This window comes from Nicotiana tabacum, chromosome 18 (genome assembly GCF_000715075.1).
Source record: "Nicotiana tabacum cultivar K326 chromosome 18, ASM71507v2, whole genome shotgun sequence".
NCBI classification, from domain to species: Eukaryota; Viridiplantae; Streptophyta; class Magnoliopsida; order Solanales; family Solanaceae; genus Nicotiana; species Nicotiana tabacum.
The window spans coordinates 143,203,518-143,219,459 of NC_134097.1; positions in this window are offsets into that span (position 1 = coordinate 143,203,518).

Below are 15,942 nucleotides of genomic sequence, written 5' to 3' on the forward strand. Positions count from 1 at the left end.
GGTGTCATTGTTACTCTCTTGTGTTATTATTATTTGTTGTGGATATTATTCCTGGGCGGGATTATTTATTTTATCCCAACAACGTGGTATCAGATCCATGACAAATAATGGTCCGCTATCTTTTCAGTACTCCCGTCTCACAAAAGATAATTATGAGAAATGGTGTCTACGTATAAAAGCCATTCTTGGCTCCCATGATGTGTGGGAAATGTAGACAGAGGGTATGCAAAACTCGATAATGAGGAAGCTCTGCCTCAAAATGAAAAAGAGGACTTTGCAAAGACAAGGAAAAAGGATCAACAAGCCATCACGCTCATCCACCAATGTTTGGATGATACCATGTTTGAGAAGGTGGCAGATGCTACCACCTCAAAGGAAGCTTGGGAGATTTTACAAAATTCTCTTCAAGGAGTTGACAAGGTGAAAAGGTAAAACTTCAAACTCTAAGGGCTGATTTTGAAGTTTTAAAAATGAAAGAATCCGAATGCATCTCGGATTATTTTCCAAAAGTGAAGGCTGTTGTAAATCAACCTAGAACAGAATGTATTCCCGCATTATACTGGTGGGCAACCTAGAACAGAAATGTAAAGACATAAAGTATTCCCGCATTATACTGGTGGGCGACCTAGAACAAAAAGTATTCCCGCATTATACTAATGGGCTACCTAGAACAGAAAGTATTCCCGCATTATACTGGTGGACGACCTAGAACAGAATGTATTCCTGCATTATACTGGTGGGCGACCTAGAACAGAGAGTATTCCCGCATTATACTGGTGGGCGACCTAGAACAGAATGTATTCCCGCATTATACTGGTGGGCGACCTAGAACAGAAAGTATTCCCGCATTATACTGGTGGGCGACCTAGAACAGAATGTATTCCCGCATTATACTGGTGGGCGACCTAGAACAGAATGTATTCCCGCATTATACTGGTGGGCGACCTAGAACAGAAAGTATTCCCGCATTATACTGGTGGGCGACCTAGAACAGAAAGTATTCCCGCATTATACTGGTGGGCGACCTAGAACAGAAAGTATTCCCGCATTATACTGGTGGGCGACCTAGAACAGAAAGTATTCCCGCATTATACTGGTGGGCGACCTAGAACAGAATGTATTCCCGCATTATACTGGTGGGCGACCTAGAACAGAAATGTATTCCCAGAAAGTATTCCCGCATTATACTGGTGGGCGACCTAGAACAGAAAGTATTCCCGCATTATACTAGTGGGCGACCTAGAACAGAAAGTATTCCCGCATTATACTGGTGGAAGACCTAGAACAGAATGTATTCCCGCATTATACTGGTGGGCGACCTAGAACAGAGAGTATTCCTGCATTATACTGGTGGGCGACCTAGAACAGAATGTATTCCCGCATTATACTGGTGGGCGACCTAGAATAGAAAGTATTCCCGCATTATACTGATGAGCGACCTAGAACAGAATGTATTCCCGCATTATACTAGTGGACGACCTAGAACAGAATGTATTCCCGCATTATACTGGTGGGCGAACTAGAACAGAAAGTATTCCCGCATTATACTGGTGGGCGACCTAGAACAGAAAGTATTCCCGCATTATACTGGTGGGCGACCTAGAATAGAAATGTAAAGACAAGAAAGTATTCCCGCATTATACTGGTGGGCGACCTAGAACAGAAATGTAAAGACAGAAAGTATTCCCGCATTATACTGGTGGGCGACCTAGAACAGAAAGTATTCCCGCATTATACTGGTGGGCGACCTAGAACAGAAAGTATTCCCGCATTATACTGGTGGGCGACCTAGAACAGAGAGTATTCCCGCATTATACTGGTGGACGACCTAGAACAGAATGTATTCCCGCATTATACTGGTGGGCGACCTAGAACAGAAAGTATTCCCGCATTATACTGGTGGGCGACCTAGAACAGAAAGTATTCCCGCATTATACTGGTAGGCGACCTAGAACAGAAAGTATTCCCGCATTATACTGGTGGGCGACCTAGAATAGAGAGTATTCCCGCATTATACTGGTGGGCGACCTAGAACAGAATGTATTCCCGCATTATACTGGTGGGCGACCTAGAACAGAAAGTATTCCCGCATTATACTGGTGGGCGACCTAGAACAGAAAGTATTCCCGCATTATACTGGTGGGCGACCTAGAACAGAAAGTATTCCCGCATTATACTGGTGGGCGACCTAGAACAGAAAGTATTCCCGCATTATACTGGTGGGCGACCTAGAACAGAAAGTATTCCCGCATTATACTGGTGGGCGACCTAGAACAGAAAGTATTCCCGCATTATACTGGTGGGCGACCTAGAACAGAACGTATTCCCGCATTATACTGGTGGGCGACCTAGAACAGAAAGTATTCCCGCATTATACTGATGGGCGACCTAGAACAGAATGTATTCCCGCATTATACTGGTGGGCGATCTAGAACAGAAATGTAAAGACATAAAGTATTCCCGCATTATACTGGTGGGCGACCTAGAACAGAAAGTATTCCCGCATTATACTAGTGGGCGACCTAGAACAGAAATGTATTCCCGCATTATACTGGTGGGCGACCTAGAACATGAATGTATTCCCGCATTATACTGGTGGGCGACCTAGAACAGAAATGTATTCCCGCATTATACTGGTGGGCGACCTAGAACAGAAATGTATTCCCGCATTATACTGGTGGGCGACCTAGAACAGAAATGTATTCCCGCATTATACTGGTGGGCGACCTAGAACATGAATGTATTCCCGCATTATACTGGTGGGCGACCTAGAACAGAATGTATTCCCGCATTATACTGGTGGGCGACCTAGAACAGAAAGTATTCCCGCATTATACTGGTGGGCGACCTAGAACAGAAATGTAAAGACAGAAAGTATTCCCGCATTATACTGGTGGGCGACCTAGAACAGAAAGTATTCCCGCATTATACTGGTGGGCGACCTAGAACAGAAATGTAAAGACAGAAAGTATTCCCGCATTATACTGGTGGGCGACCTAGAACAGAAAGTATTCCCGCATTATACTGGTGGGCGACCTAGAACAGAAAGTATTCCCGCATTATACTGGTGGGCGACCTAGAACAGAATGTATTCCCGCATTATACTGGTGGGCGACCTAGAACAGAAAGTATTCCCGCATTATACTGGTGGGCGACCTAGAACAGAATGTATTCCCACATTATACTGGTGGGCGACCTAGAACAGAAAGTATTCCTGCATTATACTGGTGGGCGACCTAGAACAGAAAGTATTCCCGCATTATACTGGTGGGCGACCTAGAACAGAAAGTATTCCCGCATTATACTGGTGGGCGACCTAGAACAGAAATGTAAAGACAGAAAGTATTCCCGCATTATACTGGTGGGCGACCTAGAACAGAAAGTATTCCCGCATTATACTGGTGGACGACCTAGAACATGAATGTATTGACAGAAATGTATTTGAATTTGTTTCCTCGTTCCTCCGAGAAAATTTTTGACAACGGCAGAAAATTTTCTACCCCGATTTTGGTGACCTTTCTGGCATCGCGTCCTTCTGCCATCATCAACCTTTATTTTCTTGCAGCAGACAAAAGGACTTTGTTAGTTTTAATCCTAGTGTTAATTTTCCGGTTTTCTTTTCTTGCTCTGTGCCCCCACCACTGGTTGGGGGACAAAGTTGCTTGCTGGGGGTGACCTGTCTGATGGGGATGGTTTTCCCCCTTTTCTGCTTTTCTCTTTACAGAATCAAACTGTGGGAGTCTGCTTCCATCCCGAAGCCACTCCCTTTGGGAGTTTACTTCCTCCCAAATCTGCAAGGCATAAAATTGCATCGCCTGGGGATAACCTTTAGGATTGTTAGGGTTATCTCGCATCGGATTAATTTCCCTTTTTTGTGGCGTTTGACCATTTCGGACTTGGGTCCGTGATTTATCGACATTCTGTGGGGAAACCTTCTCAGAATTTGGTCCACAAGTCCTTCACCCGTCTTTTTCCGCTCTCTTTACGTCACCCTTAACTTTCTGCACAATTCGTCCTTTGGTTTTGCAACCGACGCCTTTTGTCTTATTGCCTCGGCCTTTGGCCTATCCCCTTCATATTTTGCTTTTGTACTCCCTCGGCCTCTGGTAGTAAACTTTGAAAAACCCTTTTCAAAACGAATTTTTAGAAAGAAAAAATGAAAAAGATAGAAAAGGAGAAAAATCTTTCTGAACCAATACTTGGTGGAAAAAAGGAAAAGAGAAGAACTTATCTGTATGACATGACTGGTCCTTACGATCATGACGTGCACCCTAGATTCCCGACCCAGTCTATTTGTATCAATCATCCTGCCTGATGGTCTTACTTGCTGGGGATAAATGAGTGTCCATTTCTTTGCGAACGTGGACCCTCTTGTCAATCTGTCTTGTCGCCTCATAGTGCCCTTCGGGGGGTTTTCACTAATGAGGCTCTCTCTTTTCTCTCGGCTCCCGACGCCTTATGGTGCCTGTGAAGGTTTTCACCGATAAGACTCTCTCGTTTTATATTTCTCATCTTGCGTCGCCTTATGGTGCCTGCGAAGGTTTTCACCGATAAGACTCTCTCATTTTATTTCTTCACCAGGGAATTGGAGTGTTGTCGATATGACCCTCTCTTCTGGAGATTCCTTTTGACTATCAATTCATTTCCAGTTTTATGATCCTCTTCTTTGCTGGGGATCAGTGTATTATTCTTGGCTTTATTTGCCTGACTTGGCACCTCTTGGAGGTTGATCGGGAGGTATTTTTTGGACATCGATGTTGGTTTTGGTGTGGGGTAAAAAGAAAGGCTGTCAAGAATCTGAAATAACTTTGACGGGTGAGCCACTACAACTCTTGGAATCAAACCTTTGTTGAAACTTTAAGACATATCCTCTGCCCCAGTTTTCTCGCTTGGGGGATTTTTATTTTTACACTATGTTGAGCTATGTGTGTTACGCACACTGTGCCTGCTATGCACACTATGTACACTGTGCACACTATGACCGAGCCGTGAGGCGCCTACGTATCCTCTTTGAGGAATCAGGTCAAACGTAGTTCCCAACAGTTTTGTTTGTTTTTTTCTTGTGATTTTTATCTTCTCTCTTTTTTTCATTTTCTTTTAAATTCTTCTTCTTTTCTTTCTCTCTTTTTTTCATATCTTTTCCATTAGTGATTCCAAAAGAGGGGTATGAAAGAATAACTTAAGGCTCAAAAGGGGGAAACAAGGGTAAAAGTGTTTGGATAGAAGAAAGAATTGCCTCCGTCATTTCATTATCCAATAAGTAACAAATACAAACAAACGAACCAATAACTACCATAATCAAAGAAATTACGCATAATATCTTTTGACTGCATCAGAATTGATAGCCATGTCGACACATCTTCCCTCGATATCCGTTAAACACAAAGCACCGTTGGACAACACTCTGGTCACGATATAAGGCCCTTGCCAATTCGGGGCGAACTTGCCTTTTGCTTCGACTTGATGCAGGAGGATCCGCTTCAATACCTGCTGCCCTACTTCAAACTTCCTAGGGCGTACCTTCTTATTGTATGCCTTTGCCATTCTCTTCTAATACAGCTGACCATGGCACACTGCTGCCAATCTTTTCTCGTCTATCAAGCTCAACTGTTCCAGTCGAGCTTTGACCCATTCATCATCATCAATCTCGGCTTGAGCGACAAACCGGAGGGACGGAATTTCGACCTCTGCTGGTATTACGGCCTCAGTTCCGTACACCAACAAATAAGGAGTTGCACCTATGGAGGTCTTGACGGTAGTGCGATAACCCAACAAAGCAAAGGGTAATCTTTTGTGCCATTGTCTAGATCCTTCCACCATCTTCCGCAGTATCTTCTTGATGTTCTTATTGGCTTCTTCGACCGCTCCATTTGCCTTGAGGCGATATGGGGTGGAATTACGGTGTGTAATCTTGAATTGCTGGCATACCTCTCTCATCAGGTTGCTGTTAAGATTTGCACCATTGTCCGTGATGATCACTTTTGGGATCCCAAATCTGCAGATGATATGGGAGTGAACAAAATCTACCACTGACTTTTTAGTTACCGACTTGAAGGTTTTAGCCTCGACCCATTTGGTGAAGTAGTCAATGGTCACCAGAATGAACCTATGGCCGTTGGATGCTGCCGGCTCGATAGGCCCAATGACATCCATGCCCCATGCAACAAACGGCCAGGGTGCTGACATCGTATGTAACTCTGTTGGCGGAGAATGAATCAGATCTCCATGTATCTGACACTGATGGCATTTCCTCACGAAAGAGATACAGTCATGCTCCATGGTGAGCCAATAATACCCTGCTCGAAGGATTTTCCTTGATAGTACATATCCGCTCATATGCAGCCCACAAACTCCAGCATGTACCTCTGCCATAACCGTCGTGGCCTGACCGACATCTATACATCTCAACAATCCCAAGTCCGGGGTTCTTCTGTACAAAACTCCTCCGCTGAGGAAGAAACCTTTCGACAAACGCCGAAGGGCTCTTTTTGGTCTCCAGTGGCCTGTTCCGGATATATCCCCATTTTGAGGTACTCCTTGATATCATGAAACCAGGGCTCGCCATCTGCTTCCTCTTCCACTGCGTTGCAATAAGCGTGCTGATCACGAACCTGGATGTGCAGAGGGTCAACATACATTTTGTCAGGGTGGTGCAACATTGATGCTAAGGTGGCTAATGCATCCGCAACCTCATTATGAACTCTCGGGATATGTTTGACTTTCACCGATCGAAATCGCTTGCTCAGATCATGCAAGCATTGTCGATATGGTATGAGTTTCAAATCCCGTGTTTCCCATTCACCCTGAATCTGATGTACCAAGAGGTCCGAGTCTCCCAAGACCAAAACGTCTTGGACATCCATGTCCGCAGCTAATCGCAGACCCAAAATGCAAGCTTCATACTCGGTCATATTATTGGTGCAATAGAAGCGTAGTTGAGCTGTAACAGGATAGTGGCGTCCTGTTTCAGAAATGAGTACTGCTCCTATTCCAACCCCTTTCGCGTTCGCGGCTCCATCGAAGAAAAGCTTCCAACCCAGTTCCTCGGGTAACTCCAGCTCACTTGTATGCATCACTTCTTCGTCGGGAAAATACGTTCTCAAAGGCTCGTATTTTTCATCAACGGGATTCTCTTCCAAGTGGTCGGCCAGCGCTTGGGCTTTCATGGCTGTCCTCGTCACATAGACGATATCAAACTCTGTGAGCAGAATTTACCATTTTGCCAACCTCCCTGTGGGCATAGGTTTCTGAAAGATATACTTCAATGGGTCCAAACGGGATATGAGATAAGTAGTATACGAGGATAGGTAGTGCTTCAACTTCTGAGCTACCCAAGTTAGGGCGCATCATGTTTTCTCGAGTTGAGTGTACTTGACCTCATATACTGTGAATTTCTTGCTAAGATAATAAATGGCCTGCTCCTTCCTTCCTGTGTCATCATGTTGCCCCAGTACACAACCAAATGAATTTTCCAGGACCGTTAAATAAAGAATTAAGGGTTTCCCTGGCTTAGGCGGAACCAACACGGGTGGATTAGACAGATACCCTTTGATTTGGTCGAAAGCCTCTTGACACTCTGCCGTCCAACTTACCGCAACATCCTTTTTCAACAGCCGAAATATGGGCTCACAAGTCGTTGTGAGTTGAGCGATGAACCTGCTGATGTAATTGAGTCTACCCAACAGACTCATTACCTCTGTTTTGTTCTTTGGCGGTGGCAAATCTTGGATGGATTCGATCTTGGATGGGTCTAACTCAATACCCCGTCGACTGACGATGAATCCTAACAGCTTTCCTGATGGAACCCCGAACGCGCATTTGGCCGGGTTGAGCTTGATATCATACCTTCGGAGTCTTTGGAAAAATCTCCTTAGGTCTGCTACATGGTCTTCCTGGCGCCAAGACTTTATGATCACATCATCTACGTACACCTCGATTTCTTTGTGTATCATGTCGTGAAACACAGTAGTCATTGCTCGCATGTACGTTGCCCCGACATTCTTCAATCCAAACGGCATTACCCGATAGCAGTAAGTTCCCCAGGGCGTAATAAAAGCTGTCTTTTCTGCATCTTCCTCTTCCATTAGGATCTGATGATAACCCGCATAGCAATCCACAAAGGATCCGATCTCGCGCCCAGCGCAATTATCGATCAGGATATGGATGTTGGGCAATGGAAAATTGTCCTTGGGACTTGCTTTGTTGAGGTTGCGGTAGTCGACGCACACCTTGATTTTCCCATCCTTCTTTGGAACTGGTACCACATTGGCCAACCACTCGGGATATCGAGTGACCCGAATGACCTTCGCCTGCAGCTGCTTAATCACCTCTTCTTTGATCTTTACACTCATTTCTGTTTTAAATTTCCTTAGCTTTTGCTTGACCGGAGGGTATGCCGGGTCAGTGGGCAATTTGTGAACCACTAAATTGGTGCTTAATCCCGACATATCATCATATGACCATGCAAAAACGTCTTTGAATTCCACGAGGGTTTTGATCAATTCTTCCCTAACATTCGGCTCAATGTGGATGCTGATTTTGGTTTCTCGGACGTTATCAGCGTCTCCGAGATTCACAGCCTCAGTGTCATTTAGGTTAGGCTTGGGTTTCTCTTCAAATTGGCACAGTTCTCGGTTTATCTCTTCGAAGGCCTTATCTTCGTCATACTCAGATTCATCATCACAAACGACCTCTTGTATCATTAAGTCGGACTCAGATTGATTTATTAGACTAGGTCAAAGATCCGCTGTGCATGCCATGTCATTAGAACCAGTAAAAAGAGGACTATTCAGAAAGAAAAAGAACAAAACAAAATTAAAATGAGACAAAAGAAGAGAACTTTATTAAACTTGCGGGATAAAAGGGTTCACACTTTTACAAACAAAAGTAAAATTTGGATTACACCCTGGAATAATCCGAACAAGAAAAAGCATAAATCAAAGCCTACTACCAAGGCTCCCCCCGGCCAGGAAGAGGAGTAACCGTCCAATTGTTGGTTTTGGCCTCAGGCCCCACAAACTGTATCTCTGCTCTGCTGGAACCTTCTCCAGCTTCTACCATACTGACATCAGCGAATAGCCTCTCGAAACTCTGATTTAGGTCCCCGTCCATCCCGATCAATGGTCCGAGAATCTTTGGGACCGGTGACCCCTTAGCACTTGCTCTGACAAAAGATCTCGAGAGACGTGGTACGGGTTTGGGAAGATACCAGACTTTCTTCTTCATTTTCCGTGCTTGCTTTACATCTGCTGCGGTTGGTTTGAACCCCAACCCGAAAGTTTCCAAATTTTTAGGCAGGGAGACAGGTTGGACAATCCCCTGAAGCTCATCTCCCAGGCCTTTTCCCGGCACAAATCCATTACCCAGCATTTCCGAGGCCATCATGACTATTGCGGCAGCTACCCTAGGGTGCGGGATGATTTCTCCTTCAGAAATTTTGTTTGCCGACACTGTATCGAAACTCTGGTAGACCCAAGGGCCTTTGTCACCATCGGTCTCTATGAAGGGCGCAATGGCGCCACCCATGGTGCACGCCGTGTCCTCGCCGTGTAGTACGACCTCCTGCCTATCCCACTCGAACTTGACCATCTGATGTGGGGTGGAGGGCACTGCTTTGGCTGCATGAATCCACGGTCGTCCTAACAGAAGGTTATAAGATACTGTGGTGTCTAACACCTGGAACTCCATGGTAAACAGGACTGGACCGATGGTCAATTCAAGTACAATATCCCCCACAGTGGCTGTTCCATTTCCGTCAAATCCTCGGACGCAGATGCTATTCTTGTGGATTCTTCCGTGGTCGATCTTTAACTGGTTCAGGGTGGATAATGGACAAATGTTGGCACTTGAACCGTTATCCACCAATACCCGAGTAACTACCGAGTTTTCACATTTGACAGTTAGGTAGAGAGCTTTATTATACTCCGTACCTTCCACCGGCAGATTATCATCTGAGAATGTTACCCTGTTCACCTCGAAAATCTTGTTGGCAATGGTTTCCAGGTGGTTTACAGAAATCTCGTTGGGCACATGAGCTTCGTTCAATATCTTCATTAGGGCCCGACGATGTTCCTCAGAATGGATTAGTAATGATAGCAGCGAGATCTGGGCCGGTGTTTTCCTTAGCTGTTCGACCACAGAGTAGTCCTGCACTTTCATCTTCCTCAAGAATTCCTCAGCCTCTTCTTCGGACACAGGCTTCTTGGTTGCAGCTGGGTTGGGTCTTCTCAGCTCCACCGGAGCAAAACAACGTCCTGATCGAGTCAGCCCTTGCGCTTCACAACTAACCTCCTCCACTTGTTTTCCTTTGTACATCACCACTGCCTTCTCGTATTTTCAAGTCACGGCCTTGCTATCAATCATAGGCAGCTGGACTACAGGCTTTATGGTGACCAGTTCCCTGTATACCCCTTTCAACACAACTGCAGGTGTGGGTGGAGTCCCTGATATTACCAACTTGTTTGGCTCGGGTTTGCTTGTTATGGCGGACGGGCTCTTTCCCAATATCACTACTGGCTTGACGCCTTCTCCCTGCGACTGTACCCCTGGTCTTCCACTGGTCGATCCCTCTTTCGGAGCGGCCTGGATCATCATTACTGTCTGTGAGGGATTCCTCAACTCTCCTCCCTCATACACCAACTCGATCATGTGAGCCTCGTGGTGTGCTGGCAATGGGTTCTGGTTGATGTTAGGCGCCTCCGGTGTCTGGACCTCGATCTTATTGGCATCAATAAGATCCTGTATGGCATGCCTCAACTTCCAACACTTTTCGGTATCATATCCTAGCATCCCTGAGCAGTACTCGCAGCTTATTGATCGGTCCAAATTTTGGGGTGGGGGATTTGGTTCTCGAGTCTCGACAGGACTAACCAAACCCAATTGCCTCAATTTGTGGAACAAAGCGGTGTAGGTTTCTCCCAACTCTGTGAAAGTTCTATGTTTCCGCAGCCTGTCATTCCTAGCAGCTGGATTTCCCCGAAAGCCTGCCCCTGGAGGGTTTCTATATGCCCTTGGTGGAGGATAGGTGTTTTGTGGCGATGCATATGTGTCTCGGGGAGCCGGCGCGCGCCATTGCGGGCGAACCAAAGGCTGAGTGTATGTCTGGGCCTGGTGTACGGAGCAATGTGGTTCTCGAGGCGGATAGCAGTGCTGTGGTGGGTTGTATGGGTAGTTTAGCCTGTGAGGTCTGGGTTGGTTGTAGTGGGGTTTGCCAGACCTGGACCAACTGCTTGCATCAATCGTGGCAATTTCTTCTTTCTTCCTTCTTCCCAGCGCACCTCCCGTGCCGCCCTGAATAGCCTGGGTCGTGGCCTTGAGTGCCGAGTAATTCAGGATTTTGTCAGACCTCAGACCCTCCTCTATCATGACCCCTATCTTCACTACCTCGTTGAAGGATTTTCCAACCGTCGTCACCAAGTAACCAAAGTAGGTTGGATCCAATGTTTGCAAGAAGTAGTCCACCATCTCTCCCTATCTCATGGGAGGATCAACTCTGGCCGCTTGCTCTCTCCAGCGGAACCCGTACTCGCGAAAACTTTCCCCGGGCTTCTTCCCGGTCCTCAATAATGTGAGACGGTCAGGGACTATCTCGAGATTGTATTGGAAATGACCTGCGAAAGCCTGCGCCAGGTCATCCCAAGTGTACCATCTGCTGGAATCCTGCCTGGTATACCATTCTAGCGCAGATCCGCTCAGACTTTGGCCGAAATAAGCTATCAGCAGCTCATCTTTGCCGCCTGCCCCTCTCATTTTGCTACAGAATCCCCGCAAATGCGCCATGGGATCACCGTGCCCTTCATATAAATCAAACTTAGGCATCTTGAAGCCAGCCGGGAGCTGGACATCCGGGAAAGGGCATAAATCCTTGTAGGCCACGCTGACCTGGTTGCCCAATCCGTGCAGGTTCCTGAAGGACTGCTCCAGGCTTTTGAACTTCCTCAATACCTCATCTTGTTCTGGGACTTTAACCGGCTTTTCAATTTTTGCCGGTACCTCCAAGTGCGGATTGTAGGCATGTGGTTCGGGGGCATGGAATGTGGGCTCAGTGGGATAGTATTGCGTATCGTGAGCCTGAAATAATGGCTCGCTGGTCGTTCTTTGCAGGGTGGCTGATGTGGGTCCCACAAAAATGGGCACATTTGGTGTTGGAAGAGGTTGATGGGGTGGTGGAGCTTGGGAATCATGGGGGCTTCTCTCCTGATGATAACGGTGATTTGGGTGGCTCGTTGAAGGGCCAGAGTTGGGGTATTCTGGCAGGTGCCCCAGTGGCTCAGGGCTTTTTTGTGCTTTGGCTAGAGCTAGCTGCATTGCATTCATCTCTAGTCCCATCCTTTCTATCTTTTTCATCGCCTCTTTTAACAACTGGCTCATCGGCCTTTCTTCCTCGGTGCTATTCTCGGAGGTAGTCATGCTTGTTGTTACCGGTCCTTTGGATCTGGTTTGGTAAGGGTGTGTTGCCAGAATTCTTTAACAACTAACTGTTTGGATTCAGACAACAACAAACTTTGTTAGTGTTAGAGATTAACAGATTTGATAACAACACATTGAGGATGCAATGCTCCTAGGCAGTCAACCGTTTCTAACATGCTATGCTTCAAACAACATGCGTCATCCCGGCTTGCTCATTTGTCCTTTTTAAAGCACTTTGGAAACCTTGTACTTTATTTTTTTATTTTTTTGTATTTTCTTTCTTTTAAAGCACCTTGAGGATAGGCGTTTTTTCTTTCTTTATTAAAGGCGGTCGAATCTTATGTGGATTGCCTACGTATCACGTCCCCGCGCGAATCAGACCGGGCGTAGTTCTGCCATAATGTAAAGAAACACAAAATTCTTTTGGAATCATTAAATTCATTCTCAAAATTTTGCTATTACAAATTACTTCAAACAAGGAACAACAATAGTACAGACTCCACAGTTCTTAACCTGATTTGACTAAAAGAAAAGAAAACAACATATGGGAAAGCAACAAAGCCAAATAAACAGGACTCAACCAAAGATTAATTTTCCAACTTAGGGGCCCGCGAGGCATCATTCGGCCTTTCCGCGGCCCTTGGTGTGAGGTCTCTCTACAAGCTTTTCAACTCGTTCATAATCCGGTGGACGCAACCCATGATGGAAACAAGGAGGGTCTTCCGAGGTATTTGCTCACATGCTAGGCATTTCATGTAGATGTAATGCCCAATTTCGTCGATCCTTCCTCGAATGTTGTCCCTTTCAACGAACAATTTCCTGATTCGTCGGTTCTTCAATCCCAGTGCCTGAGCATTGTCGGCGAGTCGATCCTGGAACATCTCCATTTGTCTTTCCATGCAGGCCATTGCATCGTAACAATGTCTTCTGTCGGCCTGGGCATCTCGTGCTTGTTTGATGATCCGATCATGAAGAGTGGAGTTCGTTTTCCTTAATATCCCGATGCTCATTTCATAATCCTTTATGACCTGTTGCAGACGCTGCCTCCGGGCCATTGTACCTTTTGCCCATCTGACCTTCATCCTTGCTACGCAAGCTTCTGATTGTTCTAATTCTTCTTGGCTTTGGATGACCTGATTTCTCAAACTTGCTATCAATCTTTCGTCGGAGTGACGTTTCTGTCGGTCAATGTTACTTTTGCTGGCTTGGCGTAGGTGGGACTTTAGTGTCTGGTTCTCTTGGGCTAGCTTGTTCTTTTCGCCCTACTCCGAGGCGACTTGCACGTTGTTCTCAAATATAAGCCTCTCAACTTGTTGCTTTAGCTTCCCGATTTCAGCCCGGTAGCCTTCTTCCCTTTTTAACCAGCCCCACTCTGCCTGTGAGGATTCCTCAAAGCCTTGGATGTGAGCTCTCTTGGTTGGTCTCTGATGTTCAAGCTCTCTTCTGTACCACGGGAGGTATTTCGGCGACACTTTGCCCTTGGCCCGATCTCGTACACAAGTATCTAACTTCAGGGTTTGACATTCATTCCAGATCCTCCGAACGAACGCTTCAGGGAAGTGCCCAACAGGTCCGATTTCGATCACCTGGCTACTGAGATCTTCTTCCTTTAGGATTATTTGGTATCATCCCAACTGTCTCAACACTCTGCATGGAGCGTAGGGCTGGATACTTTAGAGACCCATCAACAACAAATAAGATTCAGTGGCTGACATGTGTATGACCTCATCTAGGGGTAGCCACTCGAATGCCCACTCTATCTGGTTTGCTGAAACAGAGCGCAGTAGCGTGACCCATTCGGCGACCCCTTCTGGCAAGCTGATCCCATCGATCCTAGTGGGGAACTCTTCTATACAAGTCTTTTGTGACGACCCATATTTCAGAATTTGAGGGCGATGACATAGATGATCTATCATCCACATTTGCAGTAGTACATTGCATCCCTCAAAGAAGCTTCCTCCGGTCTTGCAGATAGTGAGTGCGCGGAAAATTTCCGCTATTATCAGTGGTGCCAGAGTGCTGTTTTCTTGTTTGAGCAAGGTGTTGACGACCCCAGCGATTTGTATGTTAATTTTCCCATCCTTTCTAGGGAACACTAGAAAACCCAGAAAGGCTATCATGAAAGCAATACATCTATGCCTCTCCCATTTCAACCGGCTTTCCCCACTGCAAATATTACTCTCAGGATTGTTGAACCCTCATAAATGACCGTACCTATCGTACAGAAATGCCAAACTACAAAACCCTTTTGATAATTCTAGGTTATGTACCGTTCTGCGGATCTTTACGATGTCCAGGAATTTGTGTATAGTTACGGTCCTTGGTGCAATGAGATACTGTTCTTTCATAGGGACATTAGGACGTCCAACGTACCCTGCCAACTCCTCCAGCGTTGGGGTGAGCTCAAAGTCTGAGAAGTGAAATACATTGTGTGCCGAGTCCCAAAACGAAATCAAAGCTCTGATTACGTCCCCTCGCGGATCGATGTCCAGCAATCCAACCAAATTTCCCAAGTATATTTTGACCGTATCTTGCCCTAATCCTCCCAAGTCGTTCCACCACATGTGTAAGCCCAGAGGAACTTTGTTTATAATGGCCTCAGATGAACTCCTACTTGTGCTCATTCTGCACATTTATTAAGGTGATTTTAGACAAGAAAGAAAAGATTTTTATTTTGACTCCAAACATTTTTTTTGAAAGAAATAATATATGTATATACATACATGGGTATATATATATATATATACATATGGGTATATATATATATATAATTATTGGTAAAACAAAATCGAGGAGTTGGACCCGATAAGGGTTGCCTACGTATCCCACATCCGGTGGAATCAAATCGACGTAGTTCGGGTAAGAAATTTATCTAAATCACGGGTTTTCCTCAAAAATATTTGGACACTGCCTTTTAAGTGAGAAATTCATTTTTTTATCATTTCTTTCATTTATTTTTTTCAAAATTCCCGTTACCATCCGCCGGTCAACATGCAGATTCGAAGCAAATTAATGCGATAACAGACAAAATGCCACATGATGGTCTTTTTTGTTCCGGGTTGCTATTCCTAGATGGGCCCAACCCATGCGTTGAGCCCCCTAAGTCAAATGCAACGTGATGCAAATAAGCGCTTTCCTACTAGGGATCCGGCATGAAGTTATGTTTTACTAAGCTTCAAACTGGGCTTTGTTCTAGACCTGGCTTACACGAGCGGACAACTCAAGTTGAGGAGGGGGCTACGTACCGGGGACCCGCGGGGTCGTCCGACTTTGTAACTTATCCGAGCCTCTTTCTACTTGGGGTATGACACTAACAAAATAGGGAGTCTCGACCAGCGAGCTTCTCCCCGAAGGTAAGAAGAGAAGGGTTTCGGCACAATTTATATACAGTTCAAATAATATCAAAGCGGTAAAAGCATCATTTAGCACATTAGGCATGTATCATGTAACAAAATCAGATAAAACCAAATATAACAATTCATCTGAGCTCGAATTTCTAACCCTGAACCAGTGGTTCTGGGTCATTAGATTCCC